Genomic DNA, 27,104 nt, shown 5'->3' with positions numbered 1-27,104 from the left:
AACTGAGGCGAGGAGTTAGTATGGAACGACAGGAGCCCCAGTGGCCAGGGTGATGATAGCTGGCCGCCGGTGGGAACAAGATCAGGCGGTTGAGCCGCGTGACAGATGGAGAATACAAGGAGGCCCCCGAGATGGAGAAGCCAGGTGTGATGGAGGTGAAGATGGAGTGGGGGCAGGCTATAAGGTGCCGCGGAGGGGGCTAGAGGGCAGACAACTAGCCAGCCATACCTGCCGCCTCCTGCCTCTGCTCTCCACACACCTTTCTCGCTGCTTCTGCTGCTCCTCGTATCCCCCAGTCTGCTGCCTCTGCTGCTCCTGATAATATCAGTATTATTAGGCTACGATATGATCCAACCACCGAAGGGCTACTTAACGCTCCTGCTACTGCTGTTGCTACTGCTGTTGGTGCTGCTGTTGGTGCTGCTGCTGCTACTGCTTCTGCTGTTGCTACTGCAGTCGCTACGGCTCCTACTAATACATCACCAAACATCTGTAGGCTGCATAAGCGGGCCATCCACCTTATTAATAAGCCTACCACCCTCCCCCACTGGAAAAATCGCACGCATAAATTGGTTAAATTGTTGTATTTGGCACAGAATGAGAGGATCTAGGCAGTGACACTTCACCATACCTGGGGGGGGGGGAGGGTGTATGGGTCGAGGTCCTCACCCACTTGCAGTGTACAAGTGTCTATACACAACACTGTATCAAGGTATTAACATTCTAATACATTAACTTCACAATTTGACGTTAATGAGTTTCTTTGATTTTTAGGCACAGGAATTTTGTTTTGGGCCTATAACGTGGTTAAGTTAAGCTCCGAGCTCAGCTGCACGCCAGTAATAAGAGAAGCGGCCCACTCTAATCCAGGGGATAAGAGAAGCGGCCCATTCTAATCCAGGGATAAGAGAAGCGGCCCATTCTAATCCAGGGATAAGAGAAGCGGCCCACTCTAATCCAGGGATAAGAGAAGCGGCCCATTCTAATCCAGGGATAAGAGAAGCGGCCCATTCTAATCCAGGGGATAAGAGAAGCGGCCCACTCTAATCCAGGGATAAGAGAAGCGGCCCACTCTAATCCAAGGATATTGGGTGTAATATCTCTAATCTCTCCCACTCTAATCCAGAGATAAGACTGGCGACCCACTCTAATCCAGGGATAAGAGTGGGCAACACACCCTCACGTTTGTCATATTCCAAAATGAACCTATTGTAAAAATCTGTTTTCTAAATAAACAATTGCGTACAAAAATAACATTGTAGTCAGAAAAACCCGAGAATTTATCAAATGCAAACTTTTAAATGTGAGAGGGAAGGAGCATATCCTAACCTGACCAAGGGGCGAGGTTCAGCTTAGAGCGGAGAAATTAATCCCTCCCCTGAGGAAGGTAGGTCCACATACCTCCCCTGAGGAAGGTAGGTCCACATACCTCCCTACTACCTCCCCTGAGGAAGGTAGGTCCACATACCTCCCTACTACCTCCCCTGAGGAAGGTAGGTCCACATACCTCCCTACTACCTCCCCTGAGGAAGGTAGGTCCACATACCTCCCTACTACCTCCCGTGGGGAAGCAACCCTTACAATAAAGGCAAATAAAACCCTCCCTTGAGGAAGGCAATCCCACATAAAAGAGGTTACTGTCTTCCCTTGGGAAGAAGGGAGGCGTCTCCACTGGACCCAAGCACTTAATATGGGAAGCACCAATAGAGGGCAGGGCCGGAGCAGCACTTCCTCACCCCCCCCCCCTCCTCTACCCCCATCCTCTCGTTTACTATCCACCTCTAATACCCAATCACCTCCTAACCACCTCCAAGACCGCCGCCACACCCTCTCTCTAACCTTCAAAATAATCAAAATAAAATGAGAGATGGAGATAATGTGAGTTCATGGAGGAACGGAATGAGAAGATGTGGGAAAGAAGGAAGAGGGTGCACGAGGGTGAAGGAAGAAGAGAAGAATGTAGTGAGAGATGAGAGAAGAGAATGAAACGAAGAAGGATCAAATATAGGATAAGGCCAGAGAGAACCTTCCGGTATAATTATGGTAGCAATAACACCAACATTGACCACATGAACCATTCTTCCAGAACTAAGCCGGTCATAACTCCACAGTATACATAAGGCTCACACTGGCCCTTGAGGCGCGTCGCTAACTACACCTCAAGATGTCTTGGCTGTGCCTGAGTGGATCCTGCTGGTGGTGGTGGTGGGTTGTGCCAGTCACCGGAGGGGTGACCAGTATGGGCCGGGCCACGAGAGGGGGGCCCAGTGGTCTTGGTCCATAGCCAGTGAGCCGTCAGGATGAGGGGCTGCTACTTACATATACCACAGTGTTCGTCCCTGTCATACACTGGAGCTGTAGAGAAATGCAAGAGGAGGCAGTGTACTGTAGAGGAAGGACAGGAGACCTATAGAGGAGAAAATGTAGCTATAAAGTGAGAGGAGACAATATCCCTGTACTGTAGTGGAAGGACAGGAGGAGACGATGTACCTGAAGACTCAGAAGCAGGAGGCCAAGACTCCAAACATCCCTTGCGACGGTATTTGTGTCAAGTGTTAGCATGTTGATCACGTCCTGGCCAACTTGTGTAGTGGTGTGAGGGATGGGGACGACCTCGCCGACAGTGGCGTGGTCGTCCTCTCCCCCGTCCTCGCCCACATCATCGGTCAGAGTGCCACGTTGGACCAGGAAGACATGCCACTTGGCAGCCGCATGTCTTCCCTACCACCTGACTAGGGGATCCTGCACGCCACCTTGTGATGGGTATCAACGTCCTATCAACTTACAGCCCTCCTCCTCCTCCTTCTACTGTAGTTCCTCGCATTTTCTTATTCCAATGTTCACTTATGTCCCCTTCTCGAGTCACTCGGCCGAGGCTGGTGACAACACTAGCAGCACCACCTGGCCGAGGCTGGTGACAACACTAGCACCACCTGGCCGAGGCTGGTGACAACACTAGCACCACCACCTGGCCGAGGCTGGTGACAACACTAGCACCACCACCTGGCCGAGGCTGGTGACAACACTAGCACCACCACCTGGCCGAGGCTGGTGACAACACTAGCACCACCACCTGGCCGAGGCTGGTGACAACACTAGCACCACCACCTGGCCGAGGCTGGTGACAACACTAGCACCACCACCTGGCCGAGGCCTTGAGCACGCAGTTCGGGCCAAATTGTACGAATTGTGGCGAGGAGCGTTTGTGGCTGCCAAGGTGAGGAAGGCGCCGGCCGGGTTAGGCTGGGCCAGGGGCGGGCCAAACCGGGCCACTGGTCAAGGCCAAGCCTCTACCCTCCCTCCCCCCCCACCTCCCTTGCTGCCCGACCTGCCTGCCCCCTTACCCACCTCCCTTCCTCACCTCACCACAACCCACCACCTGCCCTCACAACCCACCACAACTCCCACTGCCTTCACCACAACTACCACTGCCTTCATTAGTAGATGAAGGCAGTGTAGTGATAGGGAGAATTGCCATCACTCACTTTCCCGCAGGTAAGTACTGATAGGTAAGTACAATTGCCACAGCTACACCTGCAACACGTGTGCCTGCCACACCTGCAACAGTACACAGGTGTCCCCCGGACACGAACATAGCGCCCCAACAACTGTTACCTGCGTATAGTGAACACCTGTTGACAAGTGACCCAACAAGGGTGTGCAGAGACACCAGCCAAACTCCTCACCTCGCTGTAAGCAAACTTGAGAGCACTAAATACGCACTTCGTATCACTTCACCATAAAAACATATTACGATCGAGCAGTTAGGCTAACAGCCATTAACAATCATATTACAATACTGGTCGTAGACAGTTGCCACTCCCACTGCGCAACTTAAGACTGGAAGCCCTGAACTACAAGACAGGAAGCCCTGAATTACAAGACAGGAAGCCCTGAACTACAAGACCGGAAGCCCTGAACTACAAGACCGGAAGCCCTGAACTACAAGACGGGAAGCCCTGAACTACAAGACAGGAAGCCCTGAACTACAAGACGGGAAGCCCTGAATTACAAGACAGGAAGCCCTGAATTACAAGACAGGAAGCCCTGAACTACAAGACGGGAAGCCCTGAACTACAAGCTCTGAACTACGGTTTACCAAACATTCGCTTCATAAGGACGAGGTAAACTGGTTTTAAATTATGTCTGGACTATGTACTGGGGAATTTCTAGCATGTTTGGACTAGACCTGGGCTAGGAACTACAGAGTTGTAACTGGTCACTTCGGTGAATGTTAGTAGTTGTGGTAGTTGTGGTAGTAGTAGTAGTCTACTGGGAGCAAGATCTAGTCCATGGGCCCCGCCTCCTATCAGTTCTAGTTAACGCCCGTCCTTGTATTAGTGTCTGCTGATATATATCGGATTTGTATTTATAACTTCCATCCATATCCTCTCTTCCTGATACCTCTGCCCACCTCGTCTCTTCATCTCTGTATCATATATGTTGCGATCAATTCTCCTACCTTAGTTCTTCTGTTTTCTAGGCTCCATTAAAGTCCCTCAATACCTTGGGTTCCATTTTACCGGTAGAGCGTCGACCCAACTTCTAGCAAGGTTCGATCCCCAGTTGACCCAAGTGGTTAGACACCGTCTCTTATGTCTCCTCCAAGAGCTATAGAGTCATATTGCCTCAACGCTTTCTCATTGTAATTCATTTACCTTAACAGCTTAGTTTCTTTAACTCAGGCGCGAGTCTTATTGCAAATTTCTGAAGGTTCTCAATCTTCTTGTACTCAACAGCGAGAGGATTCCTTTCCAGTGTTGCATTTTGTTTAGTCAAGGCTGCGTTGTTTACATCATCTTGTAGGAGTTAGCTGCTTCACTATCACCCTCCACAGCTTTGACTCACTATCACCCTCCTCAGCTCTGTCTCACTATCACCCTCCTCAGCTCTGTCTCACTATCACCCTCCACAGCTCTGTCTCACTATCACCCTCCACAGCTCTGTCTCACTATCACCCTCCACAGCTCTGTCTCACTGTCACCCTCCACAGCTCCGCCTCACCATCACCCTCCACAGCTCCGCCTCACCATCACCCTCCACAGCTCCGCCTCACCATCACCCTCCACAGCTCCGCCTCACCATCACCCTCCACATAAACAATGGAGACAATATCAGGCACACGTGGGAAAAACTGTACTCATTAAGTCGGTGGAGACAATAAAAATAGAGTACAAGGGTCTTTTCATGTCTTACAATAAGAGTCCAATTCTAAACACTCTTAAGAATGGGCCAAGCTCGCCCCATGCCCAGTTTACCGAGTACCTTCACAGAAACCTATCTATCTTCGACTGTTAAAACCCTAGTCTATATGTGAATCTAGATACAGAAAGGAGAAATGCCGAATAAAAATATCTTAAGTGACATTGCAAATTACTTATGGCTAGCTACATCGTCTAAATCTTTTTCGTGCATGTAGACATCAAGAGGGAAGATACTGCCTTAAGACACTGACACAACCACAAAAACTTGGCTGGCGGCAAGGGATGTAAACACATAAATATAGTAGAGTAGGCTTCACGACGGCGGCGTCTCTACACCCTTCTCTCATTCTCACTAACGCAAGCATCGAGGCCTTGTCTACACCTCACCAGTAAAACGTAACTGGCTTGAACAGTTCTGAACTTTTATACCATTACAATGGCATGTGGGACGTCCCTACCCGCTCCTTGTATGGTACATGCCAGCGCTGGTAACAGCATATTGATGTGGTGGGTACAGTGGACATCAGTGGACCACTTCCTACACTTCACTGAGTGCTCTGCTAATGCCTTGCTATGATGCAGGTGATGAGTCACAATAACGTGGCTGAAGTATGTTGACCAGACCACACACTAGAAGGTGAAGGGACGACGACGTTTCGGTCTGTCCTGGACCATTCTCAAGTCGATTGCGCCTTGCTAAGATCGCTGCCACCTAGAGATGCCGACAAGAGATCTTGTCTAGTCACAATGTCACGTGGAGCTGCAGTGTTTGCGTTGCTTGGTTACGGTACTTGATTAGTAAATATTATGGAAATAATATAAACCTGAATTAAACGAGCATTTAGATTTAAGCTTGTCCCTTACTCTCATCCAAAATAAATGTTCAAATTTGTATTAAGGTAAAGAAAAAAGTGAATTTGCGGTTTCACAACATTCCAAGTATAGACGTTACATTATAAGCCAAAATCACTTTATGTACAGCTGAAATTGATGATTGGCGAGGGGGAATAGAAACATTATCTTAGATTAAACAGATGGCCGCGTTCTAGTTTCTTAAAGTCGTTAATAGTTAACAAATCCCCTATTCGACCAGACACATTTACAAAGTAACGCTTACAATGGCTGAACTTGAATGAGTGTTATTCAGTACCCGAAGGTAAGGTCATCAGGTCATAGCAAAACACGACTATTTCCGTATGTTGACCAGACCACACACTAGAAGGTGAAGGGACGACGACGTTTCGGTCCGTCCTGGACCATTCTCAAGTCGATTGTCAGAATGGCATACTGAAATACTAAGTATTTTAAATTCTGAGGCAAGTCAGAGCAGTGTATTGTTATAGTTAATGGTTTACAAGTCGACAATCGACTTGAGAATGGTCCAGGACGGACCGAAACGTCGTCGTCCCTTCACCTTCTAGTGTGTGGTCTGGTCAACATTCACGAGTATATACAAATCTAATATATAAATACATCAACACGATAAGCAAGCAGTTGGCGAACATTCATAAATACCAAAAGGACTTAAAATAGCGTTGTTAACTGATAACAACATAACAGGTAAATAACTTTAGGTGTAAACCATTAACTATAACAACTTGCCGCAGAATTTAAAATACATAGTATTTCAGTATTTCATATTCTGAAATTAAACAGCACAATACATTGGAGAATACAGCAGCATAAACTTATAAAAGATGTGTGCCAAACTACCTCTCGCAGTATTCAAAAGAGAACTTGGTAAACTTGAAAGTATACCTGATTCAAAAGAGAACTTGGTAAACTTGAAAGTATACCTGATCAACCAGACTGTGAATCATAGGTCAGGCTGCGAGCAGCCGCGTCGAACAGCATAGTTGACCAGACCACCAACCCGAAGGCGTGGTCAGAGACCGGGCCGCGGGGACGTTAATCCTCGGGATCATCAGAGGGTAAATGAAAGGCAGCCATACTACCGGACAACCGGTGGAACGAGCACAGACGCTAAACTACCGAGACTACGCTAACAGCCCACACGACTGACACAACAATGTGACCAGCACTCTCAACTGCTTTAGTCATCAGTATCGTTACACAAAAATTAATTCAGTCTAACATAAACCTTGTATGGTTGACAGGAGGCATAATAACCGAGACATTATGAACCATTCCGACAGTTGTCGATACACAAACTACCAAATCTTCGTAGCCTCATTAGCCCTAAAATCCCCTGGAATACAGCCGTAACTCATTTAACTGGTGATAACAGATCAACCATCCAATATCTTCATTCAATAAAGTGCGGGTCATGAGAACCGTCCCAAATAATGGGGGAAACAGTGAACTTTCTAATCTGGTGAAGGTTAGGTGTTTCCTCACCCAAGCAAGCCGAGCAGAGCTGAGCTTACTAAGACTCGCTCAAGTGTGGTCACATTCCAAGGTTACGTCTCCCACATAACAGGAGCAACACAATGGTTCCCACTGATCCTTAGCAGCCTTCTTCTGGCATAGCCTATGGGTAAATCCACAAGGGCCGTGACGAGGATTCGAACCTGCGTCTGAGGGCATCCCAGACGCTGCCTTAATCGACTGAGCTAGCCTATGGGGTCCATCACGTGATATCTGGCCGAATATCGAACATACAATCACCTAATCTGCTTGATGGTGTTCTGGGAGTTCTTCTACTCCCACAATCACCACTACTAATCATCACTACTACAAGCGTACCTTTTATGTAGCCTATAAATAAATATAATTATATCTCTATCATATAACCGAACAAATTATAATAAATACTTCAAAGGACACTTCTGGTCTATCCAGAACGTGGAGATAAAGACCAACCGGCTACTACGCAGTCTTGGCATCAAAGAGATCTCGAAGTTTTCACACACATCATCTTTGACAAGTTTCTGAAACATTTTAATGACCGATTATATGGTTGAAAGGTTCCTTCCTACCCCGCGTGGGTCCGCTAGGCTGCTATTAATGCTCGCTGACATCTCACAATATCTAAGACACTACGGGCTCGCCATAGCCCGTGCTACTTGGAACTTTGTTCCAGGTAGCAAATCTTTAACAACAACAACAAACAACAACATCACAATATCAAGACCATGGTACAGCCATGGTACAGCCATGGTACAGCCATGGTACAGCCATGGTACAGCCATGGTACAGCCATGGTACAGCCATGGTACAGCCGTGGTACAGCCATGGTACAGCCATGGTACAGCCATGGTACAGCCGTGGTACAGCCGTGGTACAGCCATGGTACAGCCATGGTACAGCCATGGTACAGCCATGGTACAGCCATGGTACAGCCATGGTACAGCCGTGGTACAGCCATGGTACAGCCATGGTACAGCCATGGTACAGCCATGGTACAGCCATGGTACAGCCATGGTACAGCCGTGGTACAGCCATGGTACAGCCATGGTACAGCCGTGGTACAGCCATGGTACAGCCATGGTACAGTTCGTGACACACGACTCCAGTCCCCAAGGAATTAGAGTACAGTAATCGAAAAAAATGTATAGCTTCCAGCGAGCGAGGAAGCAAATATATATTTTTGGAGGCCCTGAGGTCAGGAGGAACCATGAGGCCCGGTCTCTGGACCAGACCTCCTGGTCAGAGACCTGGGTCAGAGACCGAGGTCAGAGACCTCTTAGATTTTAAGATTCTTGTGGCTGAAGTTTGATAGCTTCTATTTTCCTACGTAACTTTACTGTTCATCGGAATAGTTCGGTGATTTATTTTGTTCACCAACAGTGTACCGTTCTTATTTTAATTGGTATCTTTTTCGCCTCTTTCTTAAGTGTTATGTGACTTGAACGTAAGACGAATGCGATTGGGCCTACTCTCGTAGTGTTGGATTACTTAAGTCTTCTTTCAGCTAAGTTCTGAGAGGTCACAGTTCATTAAACCACAGTAAATAACTTTATTATTGAAATTGAATTTGCAAAATTCTCAAAGTTTCATTTCATCATTGATTGTACAAATATAGTCAAGAGTGCTGTATTTCCTAACTGGCTTTGTTATTTGCTGGTTTAAGGTAAATCTGTCACACACATCTGTAAGAGATTATTTAGCCTATTTAGACTGCTTCCTGGGATTCTTTTTCTTATATAACTGTATTTGCCACAATTTTCTATTTTTGATTCTGTAAACTAGTTACCAAAAAAAAAAAAAAAGATGGTGTTGGGTTTGTAAGGCTTTCAAAGCAGCATTCAACTTTCATAAGTTAGTCTTTAAATTGCTGAGGACTTGCATCTGGTAACTTAGATACAAGGACAAGAATTACATTTAGGATTAACAGCATCAGCATCATAGTAACTTTAGGTTGCCGCCTGGTAGTCAAAGTTCACCAATATTGTGATGGCATATTAGGTGGCTTGCTAGATATTCCAAACAGACCAATGATAATGACAATATGTGTTCAGAGACCGACTAAGGTTAATGTACCGTGTTAGTTGTCGTAGACAAGACAAGAATTTAGATACCACAATTAATTTAATCTTAATCAATATTTATGATCCTAATCATTAAAATACCAATGACATGAATTAATCTGGCATTCGCTTAAAAAACTTGGTGTATCGTGTTCATTCTCCAAATATATGTTAGTTTGTGTCTTAACACATGAACAATGGCTTGAGGAAAACACAATTGACGTATCTTCAAATAATCTTACCCAACTTCGCGGTTCATAAGATAATTATTATGGATAGATGAAACTGTTTATGTAATAATCTAAGATGAGGTCTGATAAAGACATTCTGTGCCCTCTGTAATGCTTCTTTTTGCGCTACCGCTCACAGGGTGAGTATGGGGTGCACAGCAAAAGGCAACTTGACCGTCTCATGTGTGTGTACATCAGCTCATAATATACTCCCAGAGAATCGGGAAAACATTACTTGATCACTTATATTTAATATTGTTAAAGTAATGTGTACTTGCAACATATATTAAAGAGATATTTCAACATGTGATGTAATTTACATCTATTGCAACAATACATTTACAGAATTGCATTATTCTCTTACATGCGATGTAAAAAAATACTGCAAAATTCTAATGGATTTTAATACGTTGCGGATTTTTCTTGTAATAAAAAGGAAGGATGTGGAAGGGTGGGACACTGATGTCACCAGACAGACAGACAAGGCGCCAGGAAACATGGAGTGTCTAAATTCTTAAATGTTGCTTGTCTTAAGTCACTGTCGAAGCCATTTGTTACCGCCACAATGGTCTCTTTCTGCATTAGACTAAAAACAAAAAAGGTCTGAACCACACAGGAATTTTAGAATCAATATCAAAGCCTATTATACCCTTACCAACTAAAATTAACATCACTAAAAATAAGTATGATATAGTTATCTTGAGATGATTTCGGGGCTTTAGTGTCCCCGCGGCCGGGTCCTCGACCAGGCTTCCACCCCCAGGAAACAGCCCGTGACAGCTGACTAACACCCAGGTACCTATTTTACTGCTAGGTAACAGGGGCATAGGGTGAAAGAAACTCTGCCCATTGTTTCTCGCCGGCGCCCGGAATCGAACCCGGGACCACAGGATCACAAGTCCAGTGTGCTGTCCGCTCGGCCGACCGGCTCTTAGTTTGCAACATAAATCTATAGAAATTGATGTATTCGCCTTCAGAATGACAATTATACAACATTTATATAGTGACACTGAAGTAATTCAAAGCCCTAAGGCAGTACGACTGTGACACTAATGTTCGACAATGTTCAAGGGATCCTAGTCAATATTGAAGGGATCCTAGGTGTCATGCCAGCACCAGAAAGTAAGTTTGTCGCTGACAAAGTAATCTAATTGAGAGACATGTGTTGTAGGTGATAGATATTCCAGGAAAGAAAAAATATTCAGTGCTGAAAATCAGGACATTCCACCAGATGAGTAATTGTAACAGGAACAATGGAATTCTTACAGTAAAACACAGGTCATTTAGTGCTCGAGTTAATCTTGTGTGACCAATACGTAACCGAACAAGAGACGTTTCTCACTTCATATTTCCGTAATAAGAGCAAGGACACGGGAATGGGTCACCGAGATTGTCCAGCAGATAAACGCGACATGATAAGTGCCAGGGCCAGGTTGGGTTACCTTTAGCTGTGGAAGGTGGGGAATCTCCCAGTCCTGGGCACTCCAGGTGTAAACTCTGTGAGCAGGACCTGTGAGGTCATGACCTCACACACTATATCATTAACTGTAAGGTCATTAGGTCATCCTGGCCTGCCGGTGTAAGGTACTTGGAGCTCCTGCTCACATAGTTCACAGTATTGAAACTGCTATCTTGAGGTTATCTTGAGATGATTTCGGGGCTTTAGTGTCCCCGCGGCCCGGTCCTCGACCAGGCCTCCACCCCCAGGAAGCATCCCGTGACAGCTAACTAACACCCAGGTACCTATTTTACTGCTAGGTAACAGGGGCATAGGGTGAAAGAAACTCTGCCCTCGCCGGCGCCTGGGATCGAACCCAGGACCACAAGTCCAGCGTGCTGTCCGCTCGGCCGACCGGCCCCCGACGTAGTTTATAGTATTGAGACCATCAATATAGTGCAGGATATTGACAGTTGACACAGTCCATCATACTGAGGTTGTGTTGACCAAGTCACCCTATAAAGTTGCTAACATGATGCGACAGACAATTAGGCATCACCACAAACACCACTTTTGCTAAAGCTGGAAACCCACAATTTTGTTACGTAATACCCCGCACTTATCTCGTATGCCTTCTGAGAACTAAATGAACTTAACGACCCTACGGGGTGGAACGACCCAAATAACTGACTACCCGGGCATTATGTGAAAAAGCGTGACTGTGCAATTTACCGCGGTATCATTCAGTGAGCAGCAGACGTTGCCAAATACAGACGTTATTCTGTATATATCAGTCGGACAAGGCGAGCAAGTCTCCAAGGTTACAATGTCCGGGACCCAAGCGTCCAGGAACTACAGTATACAGTAGCCTAGTCTTTTATGAACCTAGTATACAGTAGCCTAGTCTTTTATGAACCTAGTCTCTTATGAACCCATACAGTAGCCTAGTCTTTTATGAACCTAGTCTCTTATGAACCCATACAGTAGCCTAGTCTTTTATGAACCTAGTATACAGTAGCCTAGTCTTTTATGAACCTAGTCTCTTATGAACCCATACAGCAGCCTAGTCTTTTACGCTCCAGTCTGCACCTTTACGGAGCGGATATTAACTGGAATTTATATTTTTGCCAATGATAATAACTACTGTATAAAATTTGTGTGGATCCCATCCCCATGTTGGGAGTTGGAAAACATGACTTTGTAGATCGATTGGCCAATGAGGCTTGCAGGAAAACACTGATTATGACTTTGGACTATTTAATGCAATTATTAGAAACACAACAATTAAAGAACTTACTTCAGATTTAGAAGAACTAAGAAATGTCCCGAGACCTGAAAATTGCAGTATTAAAAGCTATGACAACTTTTGAAATAATATGTATTTGTATGGTCAGCACAGTAACCGGACCAGGCAATGTGATGTAGTCATTGCGCGAATTCGCCTTGGCTATAGACACATCTGGCAGGTTAGTGAGGCTGAGTCACTACCAGAATATTCAGATTGTAAACTCTGTGACAAACCTTTAATGCATTCACTAGAACACTATATTGTTGAATGTGAAACCGAAAAAGATTTTAGACCTCCTGGCCTATTGTACCACCAACTGTGTAACTATTTCATTGAATCTTGTGAACTGGACGACATCCTAACAAGTTATCCTAAATTTGCTTGTCCTTAAGGAATGAAGATCAATTTTATTTATATTATTATTTTTAAGCTGCATCTCTTACGAACCCATCCGTGTCCTTGTGTGGACAATAGACAAGTTGTATTTACATATTCGTATATTGAAACATTGATTATAATCCAGGATATATATGTGTTTCAGCCAACAGTTTAGACCTATTGTCATGTGTATGACCCTCTGTCCTGTGTGACAGTGAATACCAGCATTTTCCTCACGCTAATAAGACTTAATTTAATTCCTCAGATTAGGCAAAATTGCAATTAATTTTTGTCAATAAAGATATTAATAATAATAACGAATTAGGCTATAGCCAAGAAAAGTAGGGAGCTGTGTTAAAAAACACAACCCTCTAGTTTTACAAGGTTATCTTGAGATGATCTCGGGGCTTTAGTGTCCCCGCGGCCCGGTCCTCGACCAGGCCTCCACCCCCAGGAAGCAAGCAGCCCGTGACAGCTGACTAACACCCAGGTACCTATTTTATTGCTAGGCAACAGGGGCATAGGGTGAAAGAAACTCTGCCCATTGTTTCTCGCCGGCGTCCGGGATCGAACCCAGGACCACAGGATCACAAGTCCAGAGTGCTGTCCGCTCGGCTCCCTATGTTTATGGTATAGTTTTTCCTGAAGGCAAGATTACAAATACACTTTTTTGCGCAGAGTTGTAAAGTAATTCCCCTGTATGATTCAGATGATATCCACTACGCCGTAATGCCATTATTCAAGAGTTATACGTGTGATTTCCAAGCATCTCTGCAACGCTCCACCAGTCTGCGATAACACACTTACATCCTCTCACTCTCCATCTTATTCCTTAACCTTTAAGTTACTTATATACATATAATTGTTCCTGCCTCTTTTAAAAGTGAATATCACAGTGCATAAACAAAACATTCAACATACAAAAATAAGACAAAGTAATTAGTAAATTATGTAATTAGTAAATTATGACACAAAGGTAAGAGCTCCCCTTTACCAGGTCAAACATGTTCCGTACTGGTGTGAGCATCAGGAGACACACCTCCCAGCGACTGCCCATTCAACATACTCAGCAAACGGCGGAACTCGCAGATAAAAGCTATTAAACTAATGAACTTACAACATATAAGGGCGCTGCATTCACGGCTTGTGTATACACTCGCGGTAAAATAGAGACTATGTCTTCAGTCAGTGTACACAAGTGAGAGAGGACCACTAGAGTACACTTCAGGTAAGACTCATGAATAGCCTAGGCTACAGACACACTGAAGGGGGAAGGCCACTGGTCCGAGGGATCTCTGCTGCTCCTAAATGGAGAGAGGGAAGGTTGATGATTTTTGGTGGGTGGATATTTTTGGCCGTTTGTGCTTGCTTAGTTGTGCTTGTTGAGTCGAGCATATGCTCTTCAGCCCTGCCTTTCGACCACCATTAGTCCTGGTTGATACCTGGTTGATGGGGTTCTGGGAGTTCTTCTACTGCCCAAGCCCGGCCCGAGGCCAGGCTTGACTTGTGAGAGTTTGGTCCACTATGCTGTTCAACGCAATTAGTTTTTCTTACCATGTATATCTTTAAAACTGTGTATCTAATTGGCATCACCTTCCGCATCTCGTTCTACTATTCTGTAATTTGAACATTGCTTCTATATCTATTTTGTTAGTTGCTTTATTATCTTCCACGCCGTCATCATGTCTACCCTATTCCTTCTTTCCTCCACTGTAATGAGGTCAGCTTAATTCCCTTAGCTCAGGCACGAGCCCTATTGCAAATTTGCTATGACCTTTTTTAGTTTTTCTCATTTTTTCTTTAGGTAGGGGTTCCATGCCATGCCCGCGTACTCAATAATAGGTCTTTCAAGCTGTACACAGTGCTAGGAAGGGATCTTCGTCTGTATTCCTGAAGGATAACCAGACGTTTGCCACCATGGCTAACACTGCCTTCGTTATGCTCCTGATGTGTGCCTCTCGTGTTACAGCTCAAGTGACGTCCACTCCTAAGTTTCTCTCTTTTTCAGAAGTTGGAAGATGCCGTCCCTTCATCTTGTGCTGTATATGAGGTCTTCTTGCCCCAATGCCTTTCCTTATAACCTTGCATTTGTCTGGGTTAAAGTGGCCATTCCTCACACTATCTCTGGAGATTGTCTAGTTCATCTTATGAACTATATTCTGCCCGAAACGCTTTGCGTAATAGTGGCTTTAGGCATTGTATGTACTAGCTCTATAAATCGATCAATTTTTGTAAAATCTCTTGTATGTATGTACCTTACCTGAATAAACATTTTATTTTTTATTTTTTATATGATTTACGAGCGTACATGTAGTGTCTCTCTAATATCTTACAAGGAATACTTGTAAGCGATAGCGGTCTGTAGTTCAGTGGTGTGTGTGTGTGTGGTGTGTGTGTGTGTGTGTGTGTGTGTGTGCGCGTGTGCGTGTGCGTGTGTGTGTGTGTGTGTGTGTGTGTGTGTGTGTGTGTGTGTGTGTGTGTGTGTGTGTGTGTGTACTTACCTAATTGTGCTTGCGGGGGTTGAGCTCTGGCTTTTTGGTAGGGACCTGCCATAAGCTATGGACCTGCCTTAAGCTATGGACCTGCCTTAAGCTATGGACCTGCCTTAAGCTATGGACCTGACTTAAGCTATGGACCTACCATAAGCTATGGCCCTACCTTTAAGTTTTACGCTATGGACATACCTTAATTAACCACATTACATCAACTACTCTATAAGAACATACACTATCCTACATATATTATTTGCAGGACCTAAATATGTTATAAGCTGTAATAATAATAGGACAATATTTCCCCCTTTAGATTTGTTATGACATTAAGAAAGTCCCCATATATGCAGGAGCTGCCTCGTATGGGCCAATAGGCCTTCTGCAGTTACCTTTGTTCTTACACACACAGATCACACTAACGTGATGCATCAAATGAACAAAATGTGTCGATTAAGGCAGTGTCTGGGATGCTCCCGGACGCAGGTTCGAATCCTCGTCACGGCCCTTGTGGATTTGTACCTTTGTTCTTATGTAGTTCATATCTTTCTCACCTCGCATCTCTGGGTTCTCACTGCGTTAGTGAAGCACAGCATCTCCACAGCATCTTGCTCAAGACAGTTAAAGGCATCTTTCTTATCTTTTTTTTTATGATAGTAAGTGCAGTTTACATGAAGGAAAGGTTTCCAAACCATGACAATTGTTTTAGGCATGAAAAGTTTTATTTAGCAATAAAGTGCTTTACTAATGCAGGCGATGAGTCACAATAACGTGGCTAAAGTATGATGACAAGAACTCACACTAGAAGGTGAAGGGACGACGACGTTTCGGTCCGTCCTGGACCATTCTCAAGTCGATTGTGAGAATGGTCCAGGACGGACGGACAAGTCGTCGTCCCTTCACATTCTAGTGTGTGGTCTGGTCATCGTGCCTTACTAAATTATTTGAAAGTAAAATAAATGGTAAACGGTAGCCACATATATGCGAGACATTAAGCCAGCCATTTACCCACTAAAGGCAGTCATTGTGAGCAGCATTAAAGCTGATTCACGCAACGGTATTGACACGCTTCTCAAGCTTCTCTATCATATATGGCTACCACAGCTTTGGCATTGAAAGCATTTTAATAATCTTGCTATTAAAGACACCCGAATATTGTAAACAACCTCCACAGGTCAAACTGATGATCAAAATCACTTTCCTAGTTATAACCATATACTTCCTGAACGTCTGAGTGAATTGCTCTGATAAGCTTCACATAAACACCTGAAGATCGCCCTTGCAAACAAATACAAGACAAGGAAATTGTTTATAACAAATTAAGTGTGGAAATGTTGTCTTTGCGCGTGTGTGTGTGACATATATACATCCAAGACAACATCAAGTCTCCTCCCTGATATTATGTGTAATCTTAAATGTCTAGAACATTTCCAGTCTTCACAGCACCTCATTAAAATTCTCAGCAGAGGACTTTTCAATTACAACCCTTAAACCTCTTGACAAATGACTCTGTCTTTTAACACTTGCCTGGCTTGCTCTGCATCTCAACTCTCTCGTCTTTGCTTTGTGAGTCAAATTAATCATTAGGTTCATTAGGCTGTTAATGTTAGCACTCGCGCACATTATCTACCAGGCTCAATAAACAACAAATGATATGGTTGGATCTCCGTATGGATATTCAAGTTAGTTTTGCTCGAGGAAGAACTAAGTAATTTGCTCCCGTGGTGCATTACTCCCTTATACAGTCGCGAATGAGTAACTTCTTTATTATTGAAGCATATGGTTCAGAGCACGATAATAACTTCAAATATAAATACTATTCAAGATTATCCTGGCTTTAAACTGCTAAACAGCTACCAATAACAACCCACCATGCAATACTGTCTTTTGTTTCTAGTTATTCTTAAATTTAATCATTATTAATCCCAGCATCGTTGAAATTAATAATTTTCTCTATCAGTCCAATATTTCGTGTTGAAACAACTTACTCGCTTGTTTAGATTGTCTTATAATATGGGGGGGGGGAGGGAGACGTGACAATATGGGTGCTAGTGATGACCCATAATAATGACCAACAGGTCAAGGAGGGTCAATAACAGCTGGATAAAGGTGGTAGGCGGGACACTAACCAGGAAGATGCCAGGGCCAACACCTGCGGCTTTCATGTGTTGTGGCATTAGTTGACAGTTGTTAGCGCAGTAATGGTGTGTGGTGGTAGCCTAGGGTAAGTGTGGTGGTAGCCTGGGGTAAGTGTGGTGGTAGTCTGGGGTAAGTGTGGTGGTGGGAGCCTGGGGTAAGAGTGGTGGTAGCCTGGGGTAAGTGTGGTGGTGGTAGGCTGGGGTAAGTGTGGTGGTGGGAGCCTGGGGTAAGTGTGGTGGTGGGAGCCTGGGGTAAGTGTGGTGGTGGGAGCCTGGGGTAAGTGTGGTGGTGGGAGCCTGGGGTAAGTGTGGTGGTGGGAGCCTGGGGTAAGTGTGGTGGTGGTAGCCTGGGGTAAGTGTGGTGGTAGCCTGGGGTAAGTTTGGTGGTGGGAGCCTGGGGTAAGTTTGGTGGTAGCCTGGGGTAAGTGTGGTGGTGGGAGCCTGGGGTAAGTTTGGTGGTAGCCTGGGGTAAGTGTGGTGGTGGTAGCCTGGGGTAAGTGTGGTGGTAGCGTGGGGTAAGTGTGGTGGGAGCCTGGGGTAAGTGTGGTGGGTGCCTGGGGTAAGTGTGGTGGGAGCCTGGGGTAAGTGTGGTGGGTGCCTGGGGTAAGTGTGGTGGGAGCCTGGGGTAAGTGTGGTGGTAGTCTGGGGTAAGTGTGGTGGGTGCCTGGGGTAAGTGTGGTGGGTGCCTGGGGTAAGTGGTGGGAGCCTGGGGTAAGTGTGGTGGGAGCCTGGGGTAAGTGTGGTGGGTGCCTGGGGTAAGTGTGGTGGGAGCCTGGGGTAAGTGTGGTGGGAGCCTGGGGTAAGTGTGGTGGGAGCCTGGGGTAAGTGTGGTGGTGGGAGCCTGGGGTAAGTGTGGTGGTGGGAGCCTGGGGTAAGTGTGGTGGTGGTAGCCTGGGGTAAGTGTGGTGGTGGGAGCCTGGGGTAAGTGTGGTGGTGGTAGCCTGGGGTAAGTGTGGTGGTGGGTGCCTGGGGTAAGCGTGGTGGTGGGTGCCTGGGGTAAGTGTGGTGGTGGGTGCCTGGGGTAAGTGTGGTGGTGGTAGCCTGGGGTAAGTGTGGTGGTGGTAGCCTGGGGTAAGTGTGGTGGTGGGAGCCTGGGGTAAGTGTGGTGGTGGGAGCCTGGGGTAAGTGTGGTGGTGTGAGCCTGGGGTAAGTGTGGTGGTGGGAGCCTGGGGTAAGTGTGGTGGTGGAGGCAGCGTCGCCAGTGAGGACAAGAGCGGTACGAGGCTATAAGAGTATTCCATTGATGAGTGTGACTACGGTGTCGCGTAGTGCTGCTGCTGCTGCTGCTGCTGCTGCTGCTGCTGCTGCTGCTGCTGCTGCTGTTGCTGCTGCTGCTGCTGCTGTTGCTGCTGCTGCTGCTGCTGCTGCTCCTCCTGCTCCTGCTCTCGCCACTACCCCACTAATGCAAGCATTTATTTCCTACTATCTCATCCACCACCTTAATATCGACCACTTCCGCCTCATCTATTTTCTCAAACTCCACATTTCCCAACTTCATCATTGATGAATGTGTTGCCACAGCCTGCGTATGGCTGACCAAAACATCATGGGGTAAGAAATCACCAGAAATCATCATATATGACTCCTGATGAGCACTCAAAATATAGAGCAATCCAAAACGTATTCGACAAGAATATAATTGAAATATAATGAAACCAAAAATGCGAGTTATCTTCCGGAAATGACATGAAAAAAATAGAAAAATAACATTTTAACGTCTTAATCAGATGAGATGTTTTAATTTATTTATTAATTAATAACCCCAGAATAAAAAGGTTGATTTAGGAGTTAGTTAAGATGCATGCTGTAGGCCAGTGGTTAGTGACGTCACGTGCTGGGTTGTGTCTGTGTCTGGCCTCGTGTCTTAGCTTCCTCCTGCAGCTCCTTGAGCTTACCTTAAAGTCGTAGCAGGAGGCCATGGAGGCTGAGATGGTCCCTGAAGGCTGCTAGTGGAAGCGTTGGCACCGTAGTGTGTGTGTGTGAGAGAGACTCAGAGGTCGAATGTCCTGCCTCTTATCAACACTACAACTTAATCACTCTTATACTCTCCTAAGGCACGTCAATTCCACGACACTAGCACACCTGCACATCCCTAGGATGACTATCATGTATTCAACTCGGCAGGTGGGGTTTAAAAAAAGCACAAACAAGAAAGCCGTCCGGAGAGAGCTGACGCGATGCCGCCCCCACCACGTCCTCATGCGAACTGAGGTAATTTGCTGTAACCTCGCGCGGGTCGGATGGTGGTGGTGACTCGCGAGGGCGGGACACCGCGCATGCGCTCACCACCACACACACACACACACACACACACACACACACACACACACACACACACACACACACACACACACACACACACACACACACACACTCTAACACACACACACACACACACTAACATACGCACTCATACATACACACACACACACACTAACACACACACACATACACATACACACACACACACACACACACACACACACACACACACACACACACACACACACACACACACACACACACTAACACACACACACATACACACACACTAACACACACACACACACACACACACACACACACACACACACACACACACACACACACACACACACACACACTGCTCGCAAATTTGAATCATTTAATGTATCAAGCCTCATTTCAATACAAATTTAAGCCTGGTTCTCGGTAATTTTGGATGGAGAGCTTGCCTAGCTGGTATCTGGCATGGCCCGCATTTTAAAAGGGCACCGCGCATGGCCCTGAGGGGCCATAGTATGTTAGGAATCCAATTTTCAGGCTCTTGGTGTTTGGAACGTCACTTGTGTACTGTAGCAACCTATGAGATTATAGGTGACTGCCGGTCACTTTGCCAGGACTCATCAGTGAATTACTAAAAGTCCTGTGAGCTACATGATGGATAAAGCCGGTAAACGAGATGGAACGAGGGTTCTCAAAATGTCATGGGTATGATTCAGCATGGGCATGTCAACCCCGGGCGTTAACCATAGCTTTATTCATAAGCTAACACCGCGGAAATCCTAGGCTACACAACCATCATATAAAAATGCCTTTGAGGCGTATGCCTGAGCTGTCTGTGTTAGCGTTCAGCTCTTAACACACAGTTTATTTGTCAATGTTGGTGACATGGGCGGTGTGGCTTATTTGTTTACGGTACACAAGTTATGTAGTATTAATGTTCCATTCCAGTTCTTCATAATGTATATGTTTACAGAGGTTTGGTCTCCTTGGTGCAGCTGCTCACATTGTTACAAAGTAGTAACACAAAAATCATGTTAAATACACTTTGTTAAAACATTATTACGTTGAGCACAAGCTCTGCTGACACTACATTCCAACAGGCTACTGTCTACGTTGCATGATTGTTGAGGAAACCAGATGATGATATTAGGAAGTGATGATCCAGCGTGACAGCAACTCAGTGTCACAATACAATATCTCTGATAAATATCCAGAAGACAAAGCAGAGCTGTGATAGTGAGGCGAGACCAAATAACGTTTATTGCTCAATAAATCAACATTCATACATGCGCAACACCCCAACACCGGTCAATCCTAAGACACAAAAAACATGATAATTCATAACGATTACAAAATAATAAAATGCTGCGTTAATGAAACTTCTAAATTTGTTCAAGAGCATAATTAAGTTATATAAATGGTCTAGGACGGAGATAAGGAGGTATTGAATGAGAGAGAGAGGCGGGTGGAAGCGGGCAGGAGAGGCAGTAGGTCCCGCGTGGTCGCCGTTACTAACCTTCAGCAGCGACGCGCCAGCAGGAACGCTCGCCAGACCTGGTAGCCTCTCCACCAAGGCCGACCCCGTACTCACCACCTCCTCCCGCTCACAAACATTTACTTCTCATTTGCTAAGCTTTCGTCTCTACATTCAACAAGAGGCTTTAATTACTTGCCTGGGTGTTACGGAAAGCGTGTATGCATGCGCAATGTTGTAGAGGGGAATGTGGAGCGTTTTTACGCTTAAAGCGGCCGAGTTGGCAACATCGAGTTACCACGAGACCGCACGTGCGTTGAGGTGTTGCCATACGCCCAGACTTTTATTTTTATAAAAAAGTACTTTAATCGTCCCATCAGTGCTGTTTTACCTTTTAATAATTGCATAAATTAGATAACGACAAATTTACAACATTGTATAATTCCTAATTACAACTGACACCACGAATAAAAGCCCAAATGAGCAAAGACAATATGTAACTCGATATATTTATATATATATATATATATATATATATATATATATATATATATATATATATATATATATATATATACATATACATATATCCTAGCCTTAACATATACGCATTTACAATGATAGTCTCCCAGATCAATCATTATCAAGTGTCCCCCTCCCCCCTGCCCCCCAACGGAGGGGGGAGGGGGGTGAGGGAGGCTGGAGTAGGAACCATCCCCCCCCCCCACGAGATATTCTGCCCCGTATTATGATCTCTTGGTGACCGTTGGGAGCCTCTACACCTTTTTACACCCACCGGCCTGCCCCTCGGCCAGTGGTGGTGGTGGTCACTGGTCACCATAAGCCGCTCTGGCTACTATACCGCTCAGGTATTGCGCACACCAATTAGCTGAGCACAATTAGGTGAGTACACCATTAGGCTCTTGACCCCCCATACTTACACCCTCGCCTTGGTGTACCAAACCTGTTATCCTCACCTTGGTGTACCAAACTTGTTACCCCTGGTCTTGGTGTACCAAACCTGTCACCCTGGTCTTGGTGTACCAAACCTGTCACCCTGGTCTTGGTGTACCAAACCTGTTATCCTCACCTTGGTGTACCAAACTTGTTACCCCTGGTCTTGGTGTACCAAACCTGTCACCCTGGTCTTGGTGTACCAAACCTGTCACCCTGGTCTTGGTGTACCAAACCTGTTATCCTCACCTTGGTGTACCAAACCTGTCACCCTGGTCTTGGTGTACCAAACCTGTCACCCTCGCCTTGGTGTACCAAACCTGTTATCCTCACCTTGGTGTACCAAACTTGTTACCCCTGGTCTTGGTGTACCAAACCTGTCACCCTGGTCTTGGTGTACCAAACCTGTCACCCTGTTCTTGGTGTACCAAACCTTAAGTAACTTTAACCATGGATAGAGAATAGATAATAACACTATATAGTCGTTCTCAATCCATTCCGGCGAGTGTATTTCCTCCCTGAGGACAGGCCTATGACAAGCCGTCATGGGGGGGATATTTTAGCATCACATATTTCTTTACCATATTTTTTTCAAATACAATACATGTATTACAAAATGTACATTAGTTAATACAATTAGCGTTTAAAGGTTATGGATCTCTTGGAGCTCCTTCGCTTCCGGACAGGAACCGAGGACGCAGCAGGCGTTTCCCCTCTGGATCGCCACACTGAGGCGCTGAAACAAGAAACTGGCAGCCCTCGGGTTTCTGGTGATGTCAATGAACCTGGAACACAATTCCTTGAGGAAATCCTAAGCCACTCCTACCCCAGGGGCCATGCGTCTCAGACGCTATGGGAACACAGGTGCATTGATTTATTAGTATTCCAATATACATTGATTAGTATTCCTTTATAATGTTATAATTGTTAGTACATATACAATTTTCATACAGTATTACCCTTTACTTTTGGAGAGAAAAGAGGGAATAAGCGTGTGAGTGTTGCAGTGTGGTGTGTATCTGTCGTAGGATTAATTACTACAATTTACCCATAATTATGCACTCCAGGTGCAAACTCTGTGAGCAGGAACTGCGACATGATCTCCCACACTACATCACCGAATGCCCAGTTATTAGACCTTTCAGACCCGTTGGCATGAGGTACCTGGAGCTTTGCAATTACTTTATTCACTCTCGTGTTCTTGATATCCTCATATTGCACTCAAAATTTGCCAGTGCAGCAGATTGCTTATCACACGTGCCTCTGTATGACTAACCTTCTGATGGGGATTTTTAGCATCACGTAGCTAGTTTTTTTAAACGCCGTACTCCCCTTTATATAGTCTAGAGTAACTGGACAAATACAGATGTACCTAAATGTGTTAATACAAAAAATATATACAATATGAATATTTTATTGCATTATATTTGTAATGCTCATTTCATACATTCATTTATGGTTATTATTTATCAACTTGTGAAGGTATTTAAAGCTTAGAGGTCAAAGGTCATGTGTCTGGAGCGATGTTTAAACATGGGTGGATGTGACCATAGAGTTGTTCATCGCGGGCTACAACCCGCGACTACAACCTGAGTCTACATCCCACCCCTATAACCCGCGGCTACAAACCGAGCCTATAACCCAAGCTTACAGCCTCAACCAACAAGTTGATTCTACAGCCCAGGTCAACAGCCTGAGCAAATAGACCAACCCAACACACCAACAATATCATCTACGACGCTGTCTCCAGCACAGAACAGCACTAACAAGCTAAAACAGCACTAACAGCTTCAGAAGATGTGCACAAAGCCTTTGATAATCTCTGGCACCACGGCCTAGTGAGGGCGACTATTCAGGATGTGTCTACAAACTAGAACCATGGCACTTTGCTTCAATATAAAAAATGCTATAACCTTCACAGGATGTGCAGGAGTGCCTCAAGGCTGCTGCCTAGGCCCAGAACATTTTAATATCCTTGTGTATGACATCCGCCAACCAGCACCCAGAGGTCACTATTATCAAGATCGCTGAGGACGATATACATGTGATAACACAGCACTTACAAGGTAGAGCTAACAGACACTAATGTCAGGTTATCTTGAGATGATTTCGGGGCTTTAGTGTCCCCGCGGCCCGGTCCGCGGGGACACTAAAAACCGGACACCGCGGGGTCCGGTTTTCTCAATAATAATAACGCTGACGATAGTAATAATAATGCCTTTGAAATCAGCCTTAATGTTATATTGCAAATGAAAGTTGCACTCAGTCGTCCATGTTAGGAAAATATATGTGTTATAGGAGGTGTTTCCTGTCTGTGGTGAAGAGCATGGAGAGGTTGTGGTGGTGAGGACGTGAGGGAACAATGACATCACTACATAAAGATCATACACACACACGCATCACCCCCCCCCCCCCCCCGTGTATGATCCAGCAGGTGCCAAGATAACCATGTCCTTAAAGCTATAAGGACTTGCTCCACCTCTCACACTATATTAACGATTCCTTGACAAATGAATCCTGTGATGTTAGGCTTATAACAGAAAAATAAGAGACGTTTCATTGAAATTAGCTAATAACCGAATATTTTTTTTTTTAACAAGCAGCACTTGCAGGTAGGGTAGAAACTTATCCATAAGTAGAGCATAGTGACCAGCTCATTGTTTCATAGTGACTCTACCTGCGAATCTAGTTCACAATACCACGACCAAATCCCGACACCTTTATTCCTGACTAGGCTCCCACAACCAGGTGGGCAGGGTCCACCATACGCTATTATTCCCCTTGTAACCATGCGTGGATGCGCTGCCCTCCTCCAGGCCCACACTCATAACATCCCTGAATAAAACATGCTGCTGTATTGACATTCTGAATGGACGACTCCCAGCACGAATAGAATCTTTAACTAAAACGCTGGATGCAATCACCGGACCCCGCCGCACCAAGGCAAGATGGCGTAACTTGCCCGTCGTTCCCAGCTTATCCCGTCTCAACTGACAGATATTTCCCAACCCCGAGGGTTAATACATCACCAGGGGCCAGATTCACGAAGAAGTTACGCAAGCACTTACGAACCTGAACATCTTTTCTCAATCTTTGGCGGCTTTGTTTACAATTATTAAACAGTTAATGAGCTCCGAAGCACCAGGAGGCTGTTTATAACAATACCAACAGTCGATTGGGAAGTTTTCATGCTTGTAAACTGTTTAATAAATGTAACCAAAGCCGTCAAAGATTGAGGAAAAGATGTACACGTCCGTAAGTGCTTGCGTAACTGCTTCGTGAATCTGGCCCCAGGACTCCACCAACGTGTATTTCGCACCGATTAAACATGATAAAAGTTTGCATTTGACAATAGTATTCTAATATTAACGATACTGAAACCTGAGTAAGATTTCAATATGGAATCTTGTGATTAAACTACTCACATATCTCCCTAAATCTGGAGCGCGTATTTGCACATTTAGCAGCACAGATATATATAGTTACACCTTGCTTAAAGTATACCACAGATTACAGGACCATAACATGATGAGTTTGTCCTTATCCTCCGTGACTTATCTGGCTATATTGTCCTGATAGAGCCACAACTGCATGGCAAAAGTAGGCTACGCTGCCATGGTTGTAAGTTATTGATATGATAGGAGTAGTGAAGACTGTGAGGGAGAAGGTTATGGCAAGAGCAAGCATGTGAGGTACTGGTGTGTACTGGTGAGTACGGAGGCCGCGGCTGTCACTCCACAACCACTGACCTTCTCATGCACGACGCTCTTGTCACAACCTGTAATTTTCTAGGTCAACAGTCACCTGCCGAGAGGCGACCAGGTTAGGGGTGTGCAGGCCAGGTTAGTGGTGTGTGCAGCTAGAGACCCTAGGGTTCCTGGCTCTCTAGCTGACCCAGGAAGCGGACGCCTGCATCACAAGATGTTATTCTTTAGTGTTTCCTGGAGTCCTCCCCAGCTTGGCGCCTTCATTTGATAATAACTTTAGTGTTGAGAGGAGGCTTGTATAAGGATCTAGCAGACAAAGGGAAGCACATAGATGCACAGTGAGTTAGATAATATTTTAAACTTGAAGTATCTTGCGAGTTACCGGGTTTTCAGCCATATTACAAGCTGCAATTTCAATCAAAACGGTTTAGAACGCCTTGTGCGACATCGTCAAAGTAATTTAGCATTTTCAAATGTTTTCATTCAGAGATAATTTTGTTTAGAAAGGATGCCAGAGTTCGCTGGTGTAATAATTACTGTGTGTTATTTTTATTTTGCGTGATGTTGTGTTGCTTAACTTTAAGGTCAGCCGGGGGCGGAACCCCCTCCCTCCCCCCTGGTGAGAGTCGGGGTCACACTCAGTACTGGGTCATGGAGGAACGAGACTATTGGCGCCAGCTTTCCCGACCTTGCCACATCGCTTGTCTACTTGTCTACTTGCTTCTACTCCCTTGTTGCTCTCTACCTTGCTACGTCTTCATATCTACTCGTTTACCATCCTTTTGTTTCTATTTCTCTTCATGTCGCCGCATATTCAGCTCTGTCTACTCGTCTACTTCTACCCTCATGTTCCTGTCCACCTTGCCTCGGTAAGATACAGTTCCACAGTGTAATAATTCTTTTGTTTATGGGAAGTAAGTGTTAATTTCCGATTATTTATTCTCCTCAAACTTGACCTTTGCCTCAGACAGCTTAGGGGAAGACGGCTTGAAGGTGCCTGGAGGCTGGCCACTTGGGAGACAATGTCTCACAGCTATAGATAAGGAGTCGGCAGGCTTAGGGAAGACATCTCGGACGCTCCCTCCTCCCCCTCACACTACTGCCTCCCC

General features: G+C 45.3%; 1 protein-coding gene across 8 annotated transcripts in view; it reads right to left on the bottom strand.

Annotated features, from left to right (window-relative positions):
• Nucleotides 1-19,803, bottom strand: part of LOC123765432 (orphan steroid hormone receptor 2) — a 217,852-nt gene extending 198,049 nt beyond the window's left edge. For 5 of the 8 annotated variants that reach the window (XM_069334020.1, XM_045753996.2, XM_069334022.1 and 2 more), the window contains exon 1: nt 19,491-19,790. The gene's annotated coding sequence lies outside the window, so the exon portion shown is untranslated. Of the gene's footprint in view, nt 1-19,490 lie in introns of all 8 variants that reach the window. The other 3 variants (XM_045753993.2, XM_045753998.2, XM_069334025.1) reach the window with 1 other exon arrangement.
• Between the last annotated feature and the right edge of the window lie 7,301 nt (nt 19,804-27,104).

This window comes from Procambarus clarkii, chromosome 30 (genome assembly GCF_040958095.1).
Source record: "Procambarus clarkii isolate CNS0578487 chromosome 30, FALCON_Pclarkii_2.0, whole genome shotgun sequence".
Taxonomy (NCBI): Eukaryota; Metazoa; Arthropoda; class Malacostraca; order Decapoda; family Cambaridae; genus Procambarus; species Procambarus clarkii.
The sequence above is the reverse complement of the archived record's forward strand: the minus strand, read 5'-3'. Positions and strand labels throughout refer to the sequence as shown.